At 36.7% G+C, this 22,501-nt stretch overlaps 1 long non-coding RNA gene across 2 annotated transcripts in view; it reads right to left on the minus strand.

The window, feature by feature from the left end:
* Positions 1–22,501, minus strand: part of LOC116423396 — a 41,441-nt gene that overhangs the window by 12,350 nt on the left and 6,590 nt on the right. For both annotated transcript variants that reach the window (XR_004233997.1, XR_004233998.1), the window contains exons 2-3: positions 13,630–13,751; positions 11,992–12,027 (exon numbers count right to left, since the gene is read on the minus strand). This is a non-coding gene — a long non-coding RNA (uncharacterized LOC116423396). The remainder of the gene's footprint in view (positions 1–11,991; positions 12,028–13,629; positions 13,752–22,501) is intronic.

Consider the following 22,501-nt stretch of genomic DNA (forward strand, 5'->3'; position numbering starts at 1 on the left):
ACTTAATCACAGAAGATAAGGAACATAAAACAAAAAAGATGAAATGTTAAGATTTTTCCTTTTCAGACTTAAAGTAGCAATGTTGTCATCTTAGTCCCATCATCTTAGGACAATTTTGAGTGGATAAAAGCTAGAAAGCTAGAATTTGAATAGCTCACATACTAAATGAACTATTTTGATTCCAATGGTAATTCATAGAAGGGTTTTACAATTTGTTGCTCTTTTAGGAAAGACAAAAAAACATTTTAAAAAATTATAGAATGGTGAGTTATTAGCTGACAAAAGGGTCAATCATTCCCCTGGTATCCTTTAAAAAGTCATTAAACTCCAGCAAAAACATACTATTGAAGGCAGAAGGTTAAAAAGTTATCTAAAGAAAGTCAGCTATTGTGGAAATAATTCTTGAGAAAGAATTGCTATTTGTCTTTTATCTTAAATTTCCAGCAGAATACAGATAGAACTGGAGGAATTGTTCCATCCTTTCCCTAACTCCCCTTTCCTTATCAACTGTGGAGTTTTACAGAGAAGGAAGCATATAGAGAACAATACTACAGTTTCTATCGAAGAGGTGAACTGTTCAAAGTCTGGTGGAGTGACATGGCAGGAAACAAACTTTGCCTTGGAGGAAGAGGGCAGGTAGGTAGTACTAGAGCACCAGGTTTAGAGTTAGGCAGACTCATCTTTTCTGAGTTTAAATCTGACCTCAGACCCTTACTACCTATGTGACCTTAGGCATCTGTCTAATGAGCTGGAGAAGGAAATGGAAAACTATTTCTGTATCTTTATCAAGAAAATTCTAAATGGGGTGGGTCATGAAGAAAACATAACTTAAAGGACTGAATAACAAGAAAAGATCCCTTCCATACCTCAACCTATGATCCCTACTCACCTTTATCTCATATCCAGTTCTTTACATTGAGCCTTTCATAATTCTCCTATTTATAAGTGTCTTTATAGCTCCAATTGCTTTGTATCTATTTTGTTTGGACTGCAATTATACATACACATGTTGTCTCTCTCAAGCTAGATTTTAATGCCCTTCAGTGAGAGACTATTTTATTTTAGTCTTTGCATGATGAATATCTATAAGAGTGCCTGGCATACAACAATCATTTGATAATTGATAATTGATTGACTGATTGAGTAGAAGGGATCTTAAGAATATCTAGCCCAACCATGCCATTTTTATAGATGAGGAAATTGAAGTCACTTCTATAACACCATGCTGTCCAAGTATAAATACATGGGGAATATTTCAGTCTATTTAATATTTCAAAAGCCATCAGACCAATAAATTTTTATGGCCTTAACTATAGTCTTTAAAATGACATGAAGTCTGATGAAGTGACAGGAACAGAAAAAAGTGAGATTCCATAAATTAAATATGTGTACATGATAGACATGGAATAATATTCTTTCAAGTGTTCCCTCACAGGCCCTCTACCCTGCATGGATTACTACTTTACTACTACTAAAGAGGCTACAAAATATAATAGGGCATTCTGGATTCTAAATTAAGGGATCTGGGTTTAAATTTGGATTTAAAGCCTAATTTAAAAATGATTCACAAAAGTGACCTGATTCTGGGCAAGTCAATTAAGCTCTCTGAACTCTAGTCTTAAAAGGAAAATTCTTTGTTCAGGTTTTCATCCTGATTAAGGAGGCAAAACTCAGGACAGAGAGAATTAAAAAGGAATTAATTTTAATAAAGGAAGCAACATGTCGATGGGCTGATCAACTGGAGATCATCAAGGGATTCAAATGGAGCCAGCTTTTATTGATAACTTTCATAATGAGATAGAGACAATTCAGATAGGTCTATATCAGTAAAAGCCATTATATTTCAGTTCTTCCCCAATTGCCTATATATAATGCTTCTCTGGTAGCAGTACAAACATTATAGGTAGAAATACAATGCCAAATAGCAGATAATAGAAAAGTTTTAGACTGGGTGACGCCTTCTCCAGCAAAACCTTCCTTAAGAGAGCCATGCTCCTAACAGTGATTTGCAATATGTCACTGAGTCAGAATAACTTTCAATGCCATGATAGATAATGATAGAAAGATAGGTGATAAATATGAAAAATGTATAATAGATAAGTGAAAGATGGATGATAGATGATGGATAACAGATGATAGTGATAGTTGATTTCAAGATGATAGATTATAGATAACAGATAGATGACATGATAAATGATAGATTATATAGAGATGAATTCTGTCACCTTGCTTTATTAGAATAAAAGAAACTAAATTGTGATTTTAGGGGCAATCCTAAATAGTTGAAGATTTCTGTACTGCCATTGGCTTAAGCCTTCCTTCTGGTGTTAGCTCCTTCACCTGCCAGTAATTAATGCTTCAGTTCCATTTAATCAATCTATATCAATCAGCTTTTACAAAAGTAAAGTTTTACAATTAATTTTTTACAAAATTTACTTAAAGCATAGTAAAAACAGAAATACAAATATTTCTTCCACCTGGAAGATAAACTTTCCCCATAACATTTTGATCTCTGAGAAGAAGAAACAGAATTAGCATGTGGTTTCTACCAAGCATTAGCTTCTAAGGCATTAGAGCTTGATGAATCTTTGCCTCAGTTACCAGTGACTTTGTCCTGAAGGTTCCTCTTTGGAGCATCAATGCTGGCTTTACTGGAAAAACCTGCCTTGGGCTCTACTACCAGACTTTCTGATGACTTTTTGAGAGGGGGTAAGACTAAAAGAAGAAGAAAAGGAAAGGAGGATGAGGTGGGGAGGAGGAAGAAGAGAAGGAGGAGAAGAAGAAGGAGGAAAAGGAGGAGAAAAAGAAGGATGTGGATGAAAAAGAGGAAGTGGAGAAAGAGGAGGAGGAGAGAGAAATATAGGGGAGAAAGAAAGAGGCACGCACATATATAGGGAGAGACAGTGAGAGAGATAGAGACAGAAAAAGAGAGAGATGAAAAGATTTATAGATAGAAAAAAACATTTACTATGTGACAGGCACTATGTTAAGCACTAAAACACAAATATAAGCAAAGATACTCTCCACGATGATGGAGATTACATCTTAATAGGAGAGGACAACATATAATAGAGTCTGGATATCTGGAGAGAGGAATACCATAAGGGGAAAATGTTTGGTTAGAAAAAGAAGTATTCTAGGGATTTGGGTCACAAATGAGATGAAAGTCCTCAAATAGTGGTCTTGTCCAGCAGTCACCAATTAGAAGTGTGAAACCACTGGGTAGATCTTTCCCTACAATGGGAAAGAAGCTAGCAAGGAAAAGGGGAGAGAAGCTTTACTTTACCTCCACAATGTTGTCAGTAAAACAGTAGAGACATACAAGTTTGTGTGTGTGTATGTGTGTGTGTGTGTGTGTGTGTTGGGTTAGGGGAGTATTGATGAGGGAAGGCTCTCTGAACTTGGGTGTAATGGGCTGAAACTGAGCAGATGCACTTGGACAGCCGAGCACTTAAGGCTAATTACTTATTGGACATTACTCTATTAGCATATGCTTGGAAAATGGCCTGCCCCACTATTCTATGCTGGCTTGATCTGTTGGTGTATACAGAGAATGGTAGGAGGTATTAGAGGGTGGAGTAAGACAAGCTAGAGTGACTTCTGGCTGGGAGAGAAAGGTGGAGATTCCTGTGTCCATTCCTCTCACTTGGACAAAGAATAAAGATCAAGGACTTTTGCTTATCCTGACTCCAGCTGATTCTAAGGTATCCAGGATGCTAGTGTATTTTTCCTGTTTAGTGAACTTCCATTGTGAAAACTCCCTATAGCCAGCTCATTGGCAAGTCAGTACCTAGAGGATTGGGAAGTAGTATTTACCAGAAGCAGAATTTGAACCACAGGTCTTTCTGAGTTCGACTGATTGTCTCTCCAAATATATTAATGCTGCTTCTAAACTATTATTAATAATCCCAAGAAACTTTTGTTATGCCTTTAGATAAGAGGATGAGCAAACAATAATATGATATTCCATATTATTGTCTGGAGCTTCTGAAAATTTTCTGGGCTGATAGTAGCTACTTTTAATACTGATATTGGGAGTGATTTGGAAATGGATCAAAACAAATATTTCTTTTCTCTAATTGACTATATAACCCCAAGCTAAGGTAATAGTTCTTTATTCACTCCAGTCTGCTGTTCAACACCCAGATTATTGCAAGAAATCCTATTGTAGTTTAATAAATATTAATGGACAAAACTTCCACCCATACCGTATACATTTTATAATTTAGAGATTTCCTTGAAACCTCTGCAGTAGGGTAAAGTAAGGAAACTGAAGAAAGAGGTTTTTAGCCCTTTATTTTTTTGTAAAAACATTAGACATTGAACTGTATGGTCAAGTAATGGGCTTTGAATTGTGTCATTAGGCAGGTAGTTTGGTTTCATTATCACCAATTCCTTCAATGGGGCACTGCTAATCTCTACAATTAGTCTAGGGAAACTCTGCCAACTGATTAGATAATTAGTTGAAGGAAAATGGCAATTCAGAAATGGCTTTAAAATGTAATTTCTTGCGCTTGAATGTTGGTTTTCTCAGAAAGTGGCTCAAGGGAGAAGTTATCCGATAAAGAATAACTCTCAGGGCATATATATGACATATTAAAGATAATGTCCCAGTGTGAGGTTAGTTGACACAGGGGGGAAAGATATTAAACAGTAGCATCTTTTCAAAGGTATGTTAAAGAGTTCTCTCTCTTCAAGAACCTTCATTTAGATATCTTATGGCTCAGATAAAAATTTTCCAAAGTGTATATTTTTGTGAAATTTCATGAGTGCTATGATCAAGGCATTACATGACCACATAAAGATGAATTTCAAACACATCAGACTTTGGTATCTATTAGAAGCAGTCAGGTAGTACAGAAGCAGCCTCACCATAATATCTTTGCCAAGAAAACCCAAATGGGATCACAGAGAGTCCTATACAACTGAAATATGAACAAAGGCAATCTGATGTAGTTGTAAAAGAACTGAACTTGAAAGAGGAGACCTGGGCTCAGAAATCATTTTATGAAGGATATATACATAGAAATAAATTAAAATAATTTGGAAAGGGAGAAAGCATTTCTAATTAGGAATGGAGCAGAGGTTGGTGACAGGAAAAGTCTCACATACTAGGTAATCTATGGCAGTAAGCTAAACCTCAAAGAAAATTAGGATTTTTTAATAGGTCAGTGTTATCCCAACAAGATCATAAGAGAAGAAAAAGGCCCCACATGTGCAAAAATGTTTATACCAGTCTTTTTTGTAATGGAACCGAACTGGAAATTAAGTGGATGACTATAAGTTTGGGAATGGCTGAATAAGTAATGTTATATGAATGTTATGGAATATTATTGTTCCATAAAAAACTATCAGTAGCCTGATTTCAGAAAAGCCTAGAAAGACTTACATGAACTGATGCTAACTGCTGAAGCAGAAGATCATTATACACAGTAGGAGCAAAAATATGAGATGATCAACTGTGAAAGACTTATCTTTTCTCAGAAATGCAATGATCCAAGACATTTCCAGTAGATTTGGGATGGAAAATGCCATCTGTATCCAGAGGGAGACCTATAGAGACTGAATGTGGATTGAAGCATATTATTTTCACCATTTTTGTTTGTTTCCTTGTTTTTTCTTTGTCATTTTTAAATTTTTGGTTTGATTTTTCCTCTATGGAAAATATGGAAATATATTTGAAACTACTGTACATATATAACATATCAGATTCCTTGCTGTTTTGGAAGGGGGGAGGTAAGGAAGGAAGGAAGAAAAAATTTGGAATAGAAAATCTTACAAAATGAATATTTAAAATAATTTTTACATGTATTTGGAAAAATAAAATAATAATATTAAAGAAAAAAATTGGAATACAGAGAAATATGTATACACACAATGAAAAAATAGATAGATGTGAAGAATGAATGCATTTTGGCCATAGAAAATATTCTGTGCAAAGGAGCAGAGATGGGAGATAAATATCAATTTCAGAGAACAGTCAGTTCAATCACTTTGGAAAATTTAGTGTAGAAGCTTAAACAAAATTCTCTTTAGTAGATGACAAGATGAGAAGGGGAGTAATAAGTAATAAATCCTGAAAGGTAGGTCAGTGGGGTCTGAATGGTGAAGGGCTTTAGAGTTCTGTACAAAGAAGAGATCATTGTGCTAAATCTGATATCCTATCTCAAGTGAAGTCCAGGGTAAAAAATCAGGAACTAAGCCTTAGATATATTTTGCTATTTTCTGTTTTGCCCCCTAAGCCTATCAGTCTGCAGCTCCATAGAAATGGTGGCTCAAGCCTCAGCTGTCATTTCACGGTTCCAGCCTCTATGAGTCCAAATGATTAAATCTACATCAATCATTCTGTGTGACAGAAGTAAAGTTCTTGTAGCAGAATATTGTTACAAGATCAATTTCTCTTGCTTTGAGACTAAATGCCTTGGCATTACCCCAACATTTTTGCAGATGCAAGAAACCATTTACTAGCAAAAACATTTTACTCCCATGGCATTTCTTTTTAATTGTATTGGATTCTTGAAAAAAAAAATAATCCCAAGTTTTCAGATCCACATTCCCTTGTGAATAACACTTGAGCAGAAGCAGCTTTCTTTGTGAAACTCATCTGTTTCTGACTTCAAGGCAAGAGCAGTAGGGTTTATGTTTAATTTTTTTTGAAAGCTGAACATTGATAAATAGCCTTCATGGTTCTTTATCACACTCTATCCCTGCTGCTGTTTTCCTAAAGATACATCTGCATTTTATTTCCCCCCTCCCTTACTGTTCCTCAGAATCTGCATTGCATGGTATTCATATTTCACATGTTCTTACTGCTGAGATTACAGATTATGCTAATAAAAGCAGCAAAACAAACCTCATAAACTTTAATCTTGTTAAAATTATCTTCTCTGGTCAGAGAAAATTTGGACGAACATATTCAATATCCCTTAGGCTTTTTTCTGAAACTAACTTTTTGAGAATCAGCAAGTTATATTCTTGAAGAAGAACCAGCTAAGGAGCACAGATTACATATGTTCCCAAGTATAATCCTTCTGGCATTATTTCTATCTGTCTATGCACAGGACTAGAGATGATTAAGAGAAAAATAGGATTTAATGGGATTTAGTGACAATCTCAATGAAAAACCTGAAGTCAAACCAAGAGTTCTGATGGGACTTCTTTCTTAAAATGACATTTTAAATTGTGGCTTGATCTGAAATTTTCATAGCTACATTTAAAATCACATGTATACAAACACTTACTTGTGTATATATTTGTACATAGGTATATAAATACCTATAGAATAGAGAATCATATCTTGCAAATGAGTATTAATTGAATTGTTGTGATTACATTTAAAATAGCATAGACTAACAAGAATGAAGTCAGAATTCTTAAGACTTTGAAGTAACTCTTTTATTCCTGAGTATTGACTTTGCCTAATATATTCTGTGAATTTACACTCCATGTACCTAGGAAAGTAGAGTATAATTAACCACTACTTAGGCTAACTGTCAAGAATAATTAAGTTGCAGTGATCTATGAGGCATTCATAAACTATTGGCCTCCCACTGCCTATATCTTTGGCACATTGAGTTGTAATATTATTGCTAATGTCTTAGAGAATAAGTCTCATTTCCTTGTTTACAGGGAAAAGGTATATGTCATTACCAAAATTTAGTTTAGAAGCTTAAACAAAATTCTCTTTGGCAGATGACAAGAAGTTAATTGAAAGAGCCACTTGGCAAGAATCCAACAAAAGTAGGTAGTACATTAGTATTGACAGAACTCTAGCATGAAACAGTGGAAATAAGATTAGGATGGAGAAAGAAGGAGCATAGGTTCTCTTACTGCCTCTGACATATGTGTTTAATACTTCTGATATTGTGTATTTAATCTTTCTTAAGCTCAATTTCCTTAGCTATAAAATGTGTGTTTGCGTGTGTGTGTGTGTGTGTGTGTGTGTGTATGTAATATTTCTCTATAGTATAGAGGACTTCAATATGAGAACTGATTGAAGAAATTTAGGGTAGTCTATCTGGAGAAGAAAAGACTTGGTGAGGGTTTGAGATGCCTAGAAGAATGAGCCATGATTGTAGGGGTAGTGAGGGTGTAAGGGACAAAATAATTGTCTTCAACTATTTAAAAGGATTGTCACTGAGAAGACAGATTTGACTTGCTCCATTTGATCTCAGGAGTCAGTATAAGAGGCAGTGAATGGAAGGTGAAAAGAGGCAAGTATAGACATGATGGAAGAAATCACTTAAAGAGGACTTTGCTATTGTAGTACAGGTTGAACTGAGTGGTCTTTGAAGCTCCTTCTGGCTCTTAGTTTCAGTAATCTAGGATTCTATTTTTTTTTAAGTAAAGGGAAAAGAGATGCTCCCTTGAATTGTAAAAGATGAAAAAAGACCAATTATTATCTGAAAAATTCTTAACCTCCAACTTAACTATTGGGAAAGAATTATGCTTTTTTTTTTTTTTTTTATCATTGGGAAGTAAGAGGTTTTAAGAATGAAATAGTAGGGTGGAACCAAGCTGTCAGAGAATAGACATATCTATCTGATCTGCTCCATACTTTTTTCAAAACAACAGCAGATTAAGCCTCTGCACTGGTTTTGAAGTGACAGAATCCACAAATATTTGGAGAATGACAAATATCCAGAAGAAGATATTTTGGAAGAACTTCAGAAAAGATCTGTTTCAGTTGTGCAGGGAGGAGAGGCAGCTGAGTCCAATCAACCCGGGCAAGGAACTGGGACAGGAAGCTAGGGTATTGCAGAATCTGTGCACTGGGCAATGTACTATGAGGCTCTTAGGCTACTCTGTCCTAGTTATGAGCCAGTGGATTACCAGATTAGCTGTAAAATACCCAAAGCAAATACAAAAGGTGAATTCTGAGCCCCAGAACTCCAGAACATGAGACCTATCCATGCCTACCCAGCACCAGAATTCAATCAGCAACACTAGCCCTAGGGCAAACTAGAGCAGTTGTTGCCCCTTTATTTTAAGAGCAAACCTCAATCTTTTAAAAATGATCAAAAAAGCTGACCATAGACAGCTTTTATAGAGAAAGAGAAGAACAGACCTCATAGAATCCTATGGCAAATCAGCTCCAGATGAAGCCTCAATGGGTGATATGAGTTGATCCCCATTTCACAAGGCTCTCTTGGAAGAAATCAAAAAGGATCTTAAAAGAGAGAAGAAAAATGAAGAAAGGAAAGGAAATCTTTGCAAGAGGGTGTGGAAAAGAAAAACAGAAATTATCTGAAGAAAATTCCTTAAAATTAGATTTGATGAAATAGAAAAAAGCATACAAATCTTTACAAAATAGATATGGAAAAGAAACCAATTCATTGGAAAACAGAATTTGTGAAATGGAAAAAAATGCAATGAACAAGACATCTCAATTGGCCAAATGGAAAAGGAGATAAAAAAGCTAACTGAAGAAAATAATTCACTAAAAATTACAATTGAACAAATGGAAGTGAATGACTCAATGAGACTTCAAGAATCAGTCAAACAAAACCAAAAAAAAAAAAAAAATGAAAAAAAGAAAGAGACCACAAAATGAAAACTCCAAGGATCACTGTAGCTAAATTTCAGAATTATCAAATTAAGGAGAAAATATTGCAAGAAGCCAGAAAAAAACATTCAAATATTGAGGAGCCACAATCAGGATTACTCAGTACCCAGCAGCTTCCATTTGAAATGATCAAAAGGTATAGGAATCTGATATTCCAAAGGCAAAGGAACTTGGATTGCAACCAAGAATCAACTGTCCAGCAAAATTGAGTATCATTTTTTTGGGGGGTGGGAAAGATAAACATTCAATGAAACAGGTGGATTTCATCTATTTCTGATGAAAAGAATAGCACTGAATAGAAAATTTGATCTTCAAATACATAACTCAAAAGAAGCATAAAAAGGTAAAAAGGAAAATAAAAATAACTTTCTTTTAAAATTTAAAAAAATTATATCCCTATATGGGAAGGTATGTTTAACTCTTGAGATCTGTTTCTCTGTTATAGTATACTTAGATGGTGAAGGGATAATTTGATTTTATTATGATGATTTAAAAAAGAAACTAGAGGAGGAAAGGTGATTCTATTGGAAGAAGAGGAAAATGGAGTTAATTAGATCTCATGAGGAGACCACAAAGACCTATTACAATTAAGGAAAAGAGAAAAGAGGGATGAGCATTATGCAAATTTTACTCTTTTCTGATTTGGCTCAAAGAGAGAATATCAGACACATTTAGCTTCACAGAGAAGCTTGTTTCACTCTGTAGGGAAGTAGGAGGAGAAGGGGGAAAGGAAGAGAGGAGGCTAATAGAAGGGAGAACATAAGTAGAAGGGGAAAAGTATGAGAAGAGGGGAAGGGCTACAAAAGGGAAGGGCTGTTTGAGAGAGAGGGTGATCAGTGACAAAATACTGGAGAGGAGGGAAAGGGGAAAAGGAAAGAGAAAAATATAAATGGAGGTAAACAAGATGATAGGAAATACAGAGTTAGTTACTTTATCTGTGAATATGATGGGATGAACTCTCCCATAAAATGGAAGCAGACAGGATTAAAAGCCAGAATCCTACAATTTGTTGTTTAAAAGAAACTCATTTAAAGCAAAGTGATACATTTAGACTGAAGGTAAAAGGCTGGAGCAAAATCTATTATGCTTCAGCTGAAGTTAAAAAAAAAAAAAAGCAGAGATAGCAATCCTGATCTCACATCAAGCAAAAGCAAAAATAGATCTAATTAAAAGATATAAGAAAGGAAACTCATCTTACTTATAAGGTTACCGTAGATAATGAAGTAATATCAATACTAAACATATATGTGCCAAATAGTATAGTATCAAAATTCCTAGAGGAGCAGTTAAGAGAGCTCCAAGAAAAATTTGACAGCAAAACCATAGTAGTCAGGAATTTCAACTTTGCTCTCTCAGAACTAGATAAATCAAACCACAAAATAAATAAGAAAGAAGTTAAGGAGGTAAATAAAATCCTAGAAAAATTAGGGATGATAGACCTTTGGAGAAAGTTAAATGGAGACAGAAAGGAATATATTTTTTTCTTGGCAGTACATGGAACATATACAAAAATTGACCATGTATTAGGGGCCTAAAAACCTCAAAATCAAATGCAGAAAGGCAAAAATAGTAAATGCATTTTTTTTTTCAGATCATGGTGCAATAAAAATTAAATGCAATAAAAAACCAGGAGAAAATAGACCAAAAATTAATTGGAAACTAAATAATCTAATTCTAAAGAATGAGTGGATGAAACAATAAAGCATAGACACAATCAGTAATTTCATTCAAGAGAATGACAATGATGGGACAACATACCAAAATTTGTGGGATAGAGCCAAAGTAGTTATTAGGGGAAATTATATATTTCTAGATGCTTTCTTGCACTTGCATAAATTAGAGAAAGAGAAGATTGGTGAATTGGACTTGCAACTAAAAAGCTAGAAAAAGAAGAAATTACCCCCCCCTCAATTAAATACCAAATTTGATATTCTGAAAATAAAAGACATTAATAAAATTGAAAGTACAAGAACTATTGAATTAACAAATAAAATTAAGAGTTGGTTTTATGAAAAAACTAACAAAATAGATAAACCTTCAGGTAATTTGATTAGAAAAAGGAAAGAAGAAAATCAAATTATTAGTCTCAAAAATGAAAAGGGAGACCTTTTTTTCCAATGAAGTAGAATTTAGAGCAGTAATTGGGAGTTATTTTGCCAATTATATATCAAAAAATTTAATAATCCCAGTGAAATGGAGGAATATCTACAATAATATAGACTGCTCAGATTAGTAGAAAAGGAAATAAATGATTTAAATAGTCCCATTTTAGAAAAAGAAATAAAACAAGCTATTAATCTTCTCCCTAAGAAAACAATTTCTAGGGACGGATGGATTTACACATGAATTCTACCAAACATTTAAAGAACAATTAATTCCAATACTCTTCAAAGTATTTGAAGAAATAGGGAAAGAAGGAGTCTTACCAAAATCCATTTATGACAGAGATATGGTGCTGATACCTAAACCAGTAGGATAAAAACAGAGAAAGAAAATTGTAGATCAGTTTCTCCAATGAATATTGATGCCAAAATCTTAAATAAAATAGCAAAGAGATTACAGAAAGTCATTCCCAGGATAATACACTATGACCAAGTAGGGTTTAATACCAGGGATGCAGGGCTGGTTCAATATTAGAAAAAAAAAATTATTAGCATAATACATGAACTGATGCTAAGTGAAATGAGCAGAACTAGGAGATTATTGTATATAGCAACAACAAGATTATACAATGATCAATTCTGATGGATTTGGCTCTTTTCAATAATGAGATGATTAAGGCCAATTCCAAGGATCTTGTGATGAAGAGAGCCGTCTACACCCAGAGACAGGACTGTGGGAACTTAGAATAGATCACAACATAGCATTTTCACTATTTTTGTTGTTTGTTTGCTTTTTATTTTTTCTTATTTTTTTCCTTTTTGATCTGATTTTTCTTGTGCAGCAAGATATTTATATAAATATGTATACATATATTGTATTTAACATCTATTTTTACCATGTTTAACATATATTGGATAATTTGCCATCTAGGGGAGAGGGTGGGAAGAAGGGAGGAAAATTTGGAACACAAGGTTTTGCAAGGGTCATTGAAAAATTATCCATGAATATGTTTTGAAAATAAAAATTTTTAATAAAAAATAAATGAAATACAAACAGTAATGAATTTAAATAATGCTTTACACTATATAAAGGGCTTCTCTCAACTCCCTTCAGTTAAAAGTGCTCTATTACTCCTCAGATATTCTTAAAGAACTTTGCTTGGCTTATATTTCTTTTAATTTTTGTATATTTCATATTTCACCCTCCCCCTACAAATAATAGAAAATATTGCAATTATTTTAATGGCAAGTAATGCCATTTTTATCTTTGTACCTAGCACAATGCTGTGCATATAAAAATCATTTAAACAATTAAACAACCATGAAAAGCCATGTCCTAAATGATTTTTATTGAAAATGGAACGGTTATCCTTTTAATGAGATTAAAGCACATTTTAAGTGCTTGCTGTGTACCAGACATTTTGCTGGGGATGAAAATACAAATGATTAAGACTTAATTGTCATGGCAACCTCATGAAATAATATTAGTATTATTGTAGCCCATTTTAAAAAGAGATTGAGCATCAGGGATGTTTAGCTTGCTAAATATACATATAAAGTAAATAAGAAAGCCAGGACTCTCTCTCTCTGTGTCTCTCTATGCCACTCTCTGTCTCTTTCCTTTCTCTCTCTCCATATGTGTGTGTGTGTGTGTGTTTGTGTGTAGATAGATAGATATCTACATGCACATATATGCATATATGTATGTATATAGTTTCTAGCCTTTTATATGATTAAAGATCTTGAACTGCAGAGTTGAGGCTTCTATGTTGTGAAGCCCCTGTCTACTAGATAATATTTCTAGATGACTCCAGTTGGCACCTGAGGGAATTACCTTGGCCACAACATAATAAATTCATGAGGTAATCTAAGTTGCTAAGAAGTATAATGGCAAGCTATATAGAACAGTGTAAAAACATGCCTTTAGGTTCTTTAAATTTGTGATCTCTTTGGTCAGCTTACCTATATGTGTCTCTCCACATCTCAAAAATGAAGAGAATTAGTCTTGATGTCCTTGAGGCCTTGTCTAATTCTAAATCTATTTTCCTATGCTTTGTCCTGTGCTTCCATATGGATGAGAATGGCTAAAATACAAAATAAGAAAAATAGATTGCTAATTGTGTAAATAGCACCTCCCCTCCCCAAAGGATAGTTTTGGTCAAGTTTCCCCTAAGCTTCCACTAATAAAAAATAACTTACCTGCTGGTGTTGCATCATACCTTATCTAAGACTAATGGTCTGTATATTTGTATGTCAACATATGTAAATATATGCTAATTGAAATGGGATGTTTAGCAGGCTAAAGGAATCCCCATTTAGCAATGGTTTTGCATGCTATCTCCAAAGAATACAAATTGGAATAAAATTGTACCAAAGCCTCTTTAATTTTTTGTGGTCCAGATGTGACTGTCTACTCATTTATCAAACTTCTTGCAGTGGAACCCTTTCATTCCCTTCTCCTCATTGTCAGAAAGATAACTTGCAAACTCTATCCCACTCATCCTTTTTATTCTAGTACTTGGCCACATGTGTTTGCTGTAGCTGGGTAGTCCCATGAGCCTGGACTAATGTTAGACATTCCTATAAGATGAAATGTTTTATGTTTTGAGTTAAACTGAGGTCATAAAATTTCTATCTAGTTCTATGTATCATGATCTAAAACAAACTTTGCAGAAAGTCTACCTTCAGAGTATCAAACTTTGAACATACATGAATTTTTGCAACAAAAAAAAAAAAAAAAAAAAAAAAGACAGTGTTATCGGGACATTGAGGTCCAAGACTTCTACACCTGGGATAATGGGCTCTAAATGATGAACTTTAACTCCTCTTTATCTAACCAGGACTCCTCATAACCACTTGTCTGATCATCTGCAAAACCTTCTGATGTGTTCACACCTCTCCTCCTTCCTGGCCCTTCCAACTCTTCCTTTTTGACAAGTATTGTCTTTCCCTACTATAATGGGCTGAGGTTTGAGTTGATGCACTGAGGTCCCAAGTACGTGAGGCTAAATAGTAATTGGACTATACCCTATTAATATACATGATTGGATAAAGAATGGCCCCTGCCCACTCTCTGTGCAAGTCCTGATGTGTTGTATAGGAAATGACGATTTTGGGGGGTGGAGGCAGAGAGAGACAGGAAGAGAAACTGGGGGAGATTGGCCTGGGTTCCATACTCCTAGCTGCTGATCATGTAGCTGCTGGTCGTGTAGCTGCTGGTCATATGGCTGTTGGTCTAGCTAGCTTCTTGACTCAGCTGCACACATTGCTATGGCCGATTCTCTTCCACCTCTGATCTTTCTTCACTGAGAATAAAGATTGACGATTTTCCCCTAACCTGAATTCCTGATTCCAGCTGATTTTAAAATACGCAGTCTTCACATTTGGTGCCCAACGGTGGGAATCAAGGACTGAAGAAGTCTCCAGTGACCATGAACTTGGGTGAGTATTGTTAATAGACAAACAGGGAACTTATTTTCTTAAAAACTAAACCAGTAATCTTTTTTTTTGGCTAAAATGGGACAAATGCTAGCTAAAGACTCTCCATCCCCACCCCCAACCCCTTCAACCCCTTCAACCCCACCCACGAGTGGTGCTATAGAAAGCATGCTTAAACTGATAGAAGGACAAGGGCTACTTATAACTTGGGAACAGGTAGCTAGACTTCTGGGTACATTAAACCGCATTCCCCCTTGGTTCATAGAACAGGAGCATATCTCTTGAGATAACCGGTCCCTGGTTGGACAACAGTGTCCGCATATTACAATGAAAACGGTCCTCATTCAATTTCCATTGAGGCATTCTATTTATACAATATAATTCAGTTAGCATTAAGAAACCCTGTTCCTAGAAGAAAGAAAAAATCTGCTCCCTGTAGCCAAATAGGGAAGCCTGATATTAAGGAAGAAGACAATAAAGAGGTTAATGACCATATCCCCACAGGGCATAGAGACTTAAGTGAGCAAGGGTGTGGTGACTTTCCACCTTAGGAGGCAGCTTCAGCCCCACCTCAGGAGCAAGTGATTGACTCTCCTCCATCAACTCCACCCTCCGGGATGGAGGGAGGAGGGGAAGTGGGGGGAGGGGGGAGCAGTGACAGCACCAGCACCTTCGCCTCAGCATCCAACTATTCCTATGAGTAGATTGCAAGAGGGCTTAATGAAGGCAAAAGAAAAGGGTGTAGATGTGAGGGAACTAAAGCCCCATATTTCCCCTGTAATTTCCCAGTTTAATTCCTCAGATCAAGAAAGTCGAAGATACGCTCTTTTTAATATAGAAATCCTCAAAGACCTGAAAAAGGCTTGCACTCTTTATGGGGCTACATCAGCTTATGTTAAGATGCTATTACAGAATTTAGCTTTTGAAATCTTGACTCCTAATGAATGGAAATCTATAGCAAGGGTATGCCTAGAACCTGGACAAAATTACATGTGGCTTTCTGAATATAGTGAGCTCTGTAGGACACAAGCCCAACAAAATAGTCAAAATGCAGTTCATGCTGCAATCACCTATGACCCACTAACAGGTATAGATCCCTATGCAGATGTCACAGTACAAATTAATTATTCAGTAGCATCATATGAGCAAATTGCTGCTAATGCTATCAAAGCGTGGGCTTTGATTCACAATAAAAATGACAAAGGTGAGGCCTTCACAAAAATAACACAAGGGCCAAATGAACCCTTTGCTGACTTTGTGGGACGTTTGCAGACTGCTATCACAAGAATTAAGGGGGAAAATGCATCAATAGATGTTTTAATAAGGCAACTTGCTAAGGAAAATGCTAACGAGGTGTGCAGAAGTATTATACTAGGACTGCGCAAGGATGCTCCTTTAGAGGAGTTCATAAGACGCTGTGCCACAGTGGGCACAAATGCCTTTTATAGCCAGACTATGATGCACTTCCCAAGATCCCAACATGGGTAGACAGGATCCCTTCTGGCAAGGGATTCCAGAGAGAATCGTCAATGCTTTCAGTGTGGTAAAGTAGGGCATCTGAAAGCTCAATGTTGGTATAGAGTCAGAGTGAGAAAGCAGGGTGGGAGAACAAGACCCAGTACCCCATGTCCAAAATGCAATAGAGGCTTCCATTGGGCCTCAGAATGTAGACAGGTTCAGGGAAACAGGATGAGGGGGCCCCAGGCAAAAAACACTTGGGGCATGATGGCAGCCAATGGTGCACCCAGAGAGTGCCTAGACAGCCAATACCCCAATATGATCAGTCAGCCAGGAAGCCATATGATGGGATAAAGGGATTACACAATCAACCAGCCAGGAAGCAATCTGATGGGAGAAAGGGATTACAATTAGGGAGAATAGAGTTGTATGCAGCTGAGACAACTAAGATACCCCCTGGAGAGGTGAAATCTGTTCCTCTCCAGCCTATGGATCCCTTGCCTCCAGGCACAGTAGGCTTGACCATTTTACCTCCTGAGAGTATGTACAAACAGTGTCCATCCACACATGATGTGGGAAACTGGGGAATGTGTAGATAATATCCCAATCACCAATACAAGCAGACAACGTGTGACTTGTCACCCAGGAGAAATAGTAGCATCAGGTTTACTCATACAGAATCCTAATAAGCAACCTGGTGAGAGTCACCCAGATTCTGATTCCAAATCACAAAATCTAGCAATATACTGGACAGCAGCTGTAACAACTGACCGACCTATGCTCACGATCTATATAAATGGCCTTCCATTGGAAGGATTGGTAGACACTGGTGCAGATCAGACACTTATCAGAGGTGCCAATTGGCCCAGTCACTGGCCAAAGATTAAAGCAGACACCTACCTGTCTGGCGTAGGAGGATCAATAGCAGTCGAAGCTAGTGCTGCCGCTATGAGATGGACTTTTGAAGGCAAAACAGGAGTTTTTACTTCCTTTTTATAGTTGAAAAATCCCATCAGTCTGTGGGGAAAGAGAGTTCTATAGCAATTAGGGTTAAAAATGAGTACTTCGGTTTTTAAGCAGGTGCCAGGAAGGCCTGCCAGCACTTTCACCTGTTCCTATCCAATGGAAAACTGATCACCAGTGTGGATAGAACAGTGGCCCTTAAGTAATGATAAAATTCAGCCCTTATTAGATATAGTACAGAAGCTTGACCAAGGACATTAAAACCTTCTAAGTCCTTGGAATTCCCAGTGTTTGTTGTAAAAACAAATCTGGAAAATGGAGGATGTTAACAGATTTAAGAAAGATGAATGAAGATGGAAACTATGGGAACTTTCAGCCTGGACTTCCATCTCCTACCAATTGCCAGAGAATGCCTCTTTGGGTCATAGATATTAAGGATTGTTTCTATTCTATCCCTCTGGATAAGGAGGATATGAAAAGATTTGTTTTCAGGGCCCAGCATTAACTTAGCTTGAGCCTTATAAAGATATGAATGGACAGTTTCACAGGGAATGAAAACAGCCATACTATGTGTCAAATGTATGTTGCCACTGTTTTGCTCCAGTAAGAAAAGATTCCTAAAAGTTATGCTATTACATTATATGGATGATATATTGGATGTGCAAATTTGAGGAACAAATGTTAGAAGAATGTCTACAAAAGACATAGAAACACTAAGGAATTACAAATTATACATAGCACCAGAAAAAATTCAAAGACATGCTCCTTTTTAGTATTTAGGATATGAAGTATACCCTAAGGATCTTACAGTTCAGAAACTGTCCTTACGAACAGAAAAGCTAAACACATTGAATGATTTTCAGAAACTGATAGGAGATATCCAATGGATGCGACCAGTGTTAGGTTTGACTACCTATCAGTTACAACCGTTATATGACATTTTAAGGAGACAGTGCTTTAAATTCACCACACCAACTTATAAAAGAAGCTCAAGAGGCGTTGAGAGAAGTTGAACTGGCTTTTATCCAATGTGGTTGAAAGAGTCACTCAAAAACCTTGGAAATATCAGTTTTTGCCATACAAGAGGCACCCACAGCAGTCCATCATCAAGGAGACAGTGTGATAGAGTGGGTGAACCTCCAGGCAAAACCAGAACAAAGCCTTACTCCCTACCCAGTGCTTGTGACTAGAATTTATTAAAGGCCACTAAGCAAGCAGTACAATTATCTGGGAAAGACCTGACAAGATATACACTTTATACCAATACACAAATTAATGTGTATTGTGAGACTATCCCAGAGTGGCAAATTTTATTAGCCATGGCTCCAAATTTTATACATGGGTTCCATTAAAGATAACCAGACTATTTACATAATTGGCGATAGATTCTTGAAGAAAAGTTTCTAAAGTTCTCTTAAAGGACCAACTATCTTCACGGATGCATCCAAACATGATATTTGTGCTGTGTACTTCAAGGATCCAACTATAAAGAGAAGTACGAACTCCTTTTCAATTCACTCAGTAGAATGAATTGTACGCAATCATTCTAGCTCTTACTTATTATCCAGGAGACATAAATATAATATCTGATTTGGTTATTCAGTAGGTATGGTAAAAGAATTGCCAACCAAATAAAATTTGCAGCCTCTAATATATATCAGCTCTTTAAGAAACTTCAAGATCAAGTGAGAAAAGCATCCAGGTAAGATCTATATTTACATGTCCACTCTTTATAGTGGACTTCCAGGTCCCATTTTTGATGGCAATTCAAAGGCAGATAGCCTTCTAACTATGTTGGTCAATACCCTTTATTCCAAGAAGCTCAGGCATCTCATTCTAAATATCATCAGGCTGCTCGAGCTTTGTTTAAATTTGAATAACAAGGAGGAAGGTAGGAGCATAGTAAAAGCCTGTAAAGCTTGCCTTCCTTTCCACGCTCCTATACTGCCTCCAGGGAAGAACCTCGTGGTTTGAGACCCAATGAAATCTGGCAATGGATGTGACCCATTATAAATCTTTGTTGTCTGTCTTTATCCACTTGTGGTAGACACTTTTTCGATCTACTTTTGCCAGCAGAAAAGAGACAGCCTAGTGGTCAATGAATTCACAAAGATTTGCCATTATGGATGTGCCACAAATAAAAACAGACAATGGTCCTGTTATATCAAAAATTTTGCACCCTTTGTGCACAGTATAAGATTTTACAAAACGGCATACCTTTTTAATTCTCAAGAAGGCAATAGTGGAGAGGAGAAACAGAGATATTAAATACCCTCCAAAAACAAAAGAAAGGGGAGCCACAGGTAATCCTAGAGAACTTCTAAATCTAGCCTTATACTATTAACTTGATTTTTGACAAAGATGCACTGGCTCCAGCAGACAGGTTTTATAACCCACTGGAAGGGCAGTGTCCAGTGTGAGCAGCTCCACTATCTTTAGATAATTGCCAGGTGATGTGGAGAGATCCAGAAAGTGGTAGATGGAAAGGACCAGATAGGCTAACCGCTTTGGGGAGAGGGTTTACTTGTATCTCTACAGTGGAGAAGAAATCAGATTGATGCCAACAAGCCGTATTCACCTTGTCCACTGCAGAGAGATGGAGCAGACCCTTGAAACAAAGGAGAAGACCCAAGAAATATCGGGTAGTTCTGTTGCTGATTGTGCTCACCATTGTAAGAGCGTGGCAGTTATGGTGTTTGACTCATGGACATCAAAGACTGTTGGACTTTAAAACCCTCAGGAATCATTGGATTCTCTGAGACATGATAAGATTGTTGTAGGATTCTGAAAACCCTTAGGAATCATTGGATCTCTGAGACATAGGACTTGAAAACCCTTAGGAATCATTGGATTTCTGAGACATAGGACTTGAAAAGTCCTTAGGAATCATTGGATTTCTGAAAATGATAAGACTGTTACAGAACTTCAAAATCTGCTGGAATCATTGGATTCCCTAACACATAAAAAGACTTTTGCAGGACTTCAAAAACTCAGGGGGATCATGATTCCCTGACATGTGAAGCAATGGACAATAGATTGGTTTTGGACTATCTCTTGGCTGCTGAAGAAGGTGTATGTGTGACTGTTATTTACATACCCTTCTAGGACTTCTGGTGATCTTTTCCAACACCATGTTGATTTATATTGTTTGCTATTCCACTGCTTGTGTGTACAATTCATGTTTGTTACACCACATCAAGCCTGAACTGACTGTGGGGAGAGTCATCCCTAATAGCCTCTGCGTTATTGCTATGTGCTTGTGTAATACCTCCCATGCTGATGGGTTTGTGCATAATAAGACCCTTCAGCCCAGAAACCCGCTAGCAACCCCCACTTCCCTTTGGTGCTTTTCATCTCCCTTCCTGAGATGTCAGGGAGGGTGTGATCATCTCCTTTTTAGTACTTCCACCACCTTTCCTGAGAAGTCAAGTAGGCCCTGATCATCTCCTTTTCAGTGCTTTCACCTCCTTCCCTGAGAAGTTAGGGAGGGTGTGATCACCTCCCCTTGGGGGCTCTGACCTCCCTGAGGAGTCAGGGATGGCATGACCACCTGTATTCTAAAACAAAAGAAAGCGGGAGATGTAATAGGCTGAGGTTTGAGTTGATGCACTGAGGTCCCAAGTATGTGAGACTAAATAGTCATTGGACTATACCCTATTAATATTATACATGATTGGATAAAGAATGGCCCCCGCCCACTCTCTGTGCAAGTCCTGATGTGTTGTATAGGAAATGACGATTTTGGGGGATGGAGGCAGAGAGAGACAGGAAGAGAAGCTGGGGGAGATTGGCCTGGGTTCCATATAGCTGCTAGTCATGTGGCTGTTGGTCTAGCTAGCTTCTTGACTCATCTGCACATATTGCTATGGCCAATTCCCTTCCACCTCTGATCTTTCTTCACTGAGAATAAAGATTGATGATTTTCCCCTAACCTGAATTCCTGACTCTGGCTGATTTTAAAATACGCGGTCTTCACACCCTACTTTAATGTCAATTTCTTCAGGATAAGGACGACTTGATCACTTTTATTTCTATCCCTTCTAGTTGACACAGTTTCTGGTACACAGTAAGCCCCTAAAATTACTTAATTTTATTACAGGTATAGCTTTCCTTTTCAATGCAAGTTTTTAGGACATAACTTTTCGTAGTTGTTCAATTATCTTAGCTGTGTCTAATTCTTTGTTGAGCTATCTGGTGTCTGGTTGGCAAAGATAATAGAGGAATTTGCCATTTCCTTTTTCAGCTCATTTTACAAGTGAGGAAATAGGGTTAAATAACTTGAGCAAAGTAACACAATTAGTGAGAGTCTGAGACTGGGTTTGACTTTAGGACTTCTTGACACCAGAATGGCATTCCAGCAACTAAGCCACCAAAGGGCCCAAGTTTGTCGTATGGATTCAATTGAACTCTTTCCCAAATAGGACCTACTTTCAGAGGAAAAAAAAGCCTAATTCTGACATAGTTTATAAATAGGACAGATTATTTGAAATTTTCAGATCTCCAGATAATTCTCTGAGAATATAAATCTATGAAAATATCTACTTTGGTAGAGGGATTTCTATAATAGGAGTCTCTCCCATAAATGAAATCACAGGTCTAGCAAGAGAAAAAGAGGGATACTTTTGATACTTGGCGAAGAGTATTTATATGAGCCTCAAATGAAGTAATGTAGACAAAGCCCCAGCAAATCTAGTTAAGTTGTTCCAGTTATCTTATATATTGCTTCCTAAGAAATCACTGGGATAATTGTCATAGTTTTCTAAATTTGCTGTACACACAGATGTGAAGTCAAAAATTAAGAAAGTTCTCAGTCTGTGCTCATTCTACATATCTTTTCTAGGAAATGTTCCAGAATAGATTGTGTGGAGTTCATTTCATTTAAAAAAAATTGTCAAAGTTGTTGAAAATACAAACTTTGCTTTTTCATTAGAAAGACTGTTATTTTAATTATTATGACTATTTAAACTTGCCCAGC

This window comes from Sarcophilus harrisii, chromosome 4, assembly GCF_902635505.1.
Source record: "Sarcophilus harrisii chromosome 4, mSarHar1.11, whole genome shotgun sequence".
Classification (NCBI taxonomy): Eukaryota; Metazoa; Chordata; class Mammalia; order Dasyuromorphia; family Dasyuridae; genus Sarcophilus; species Sarcophilus harrisii.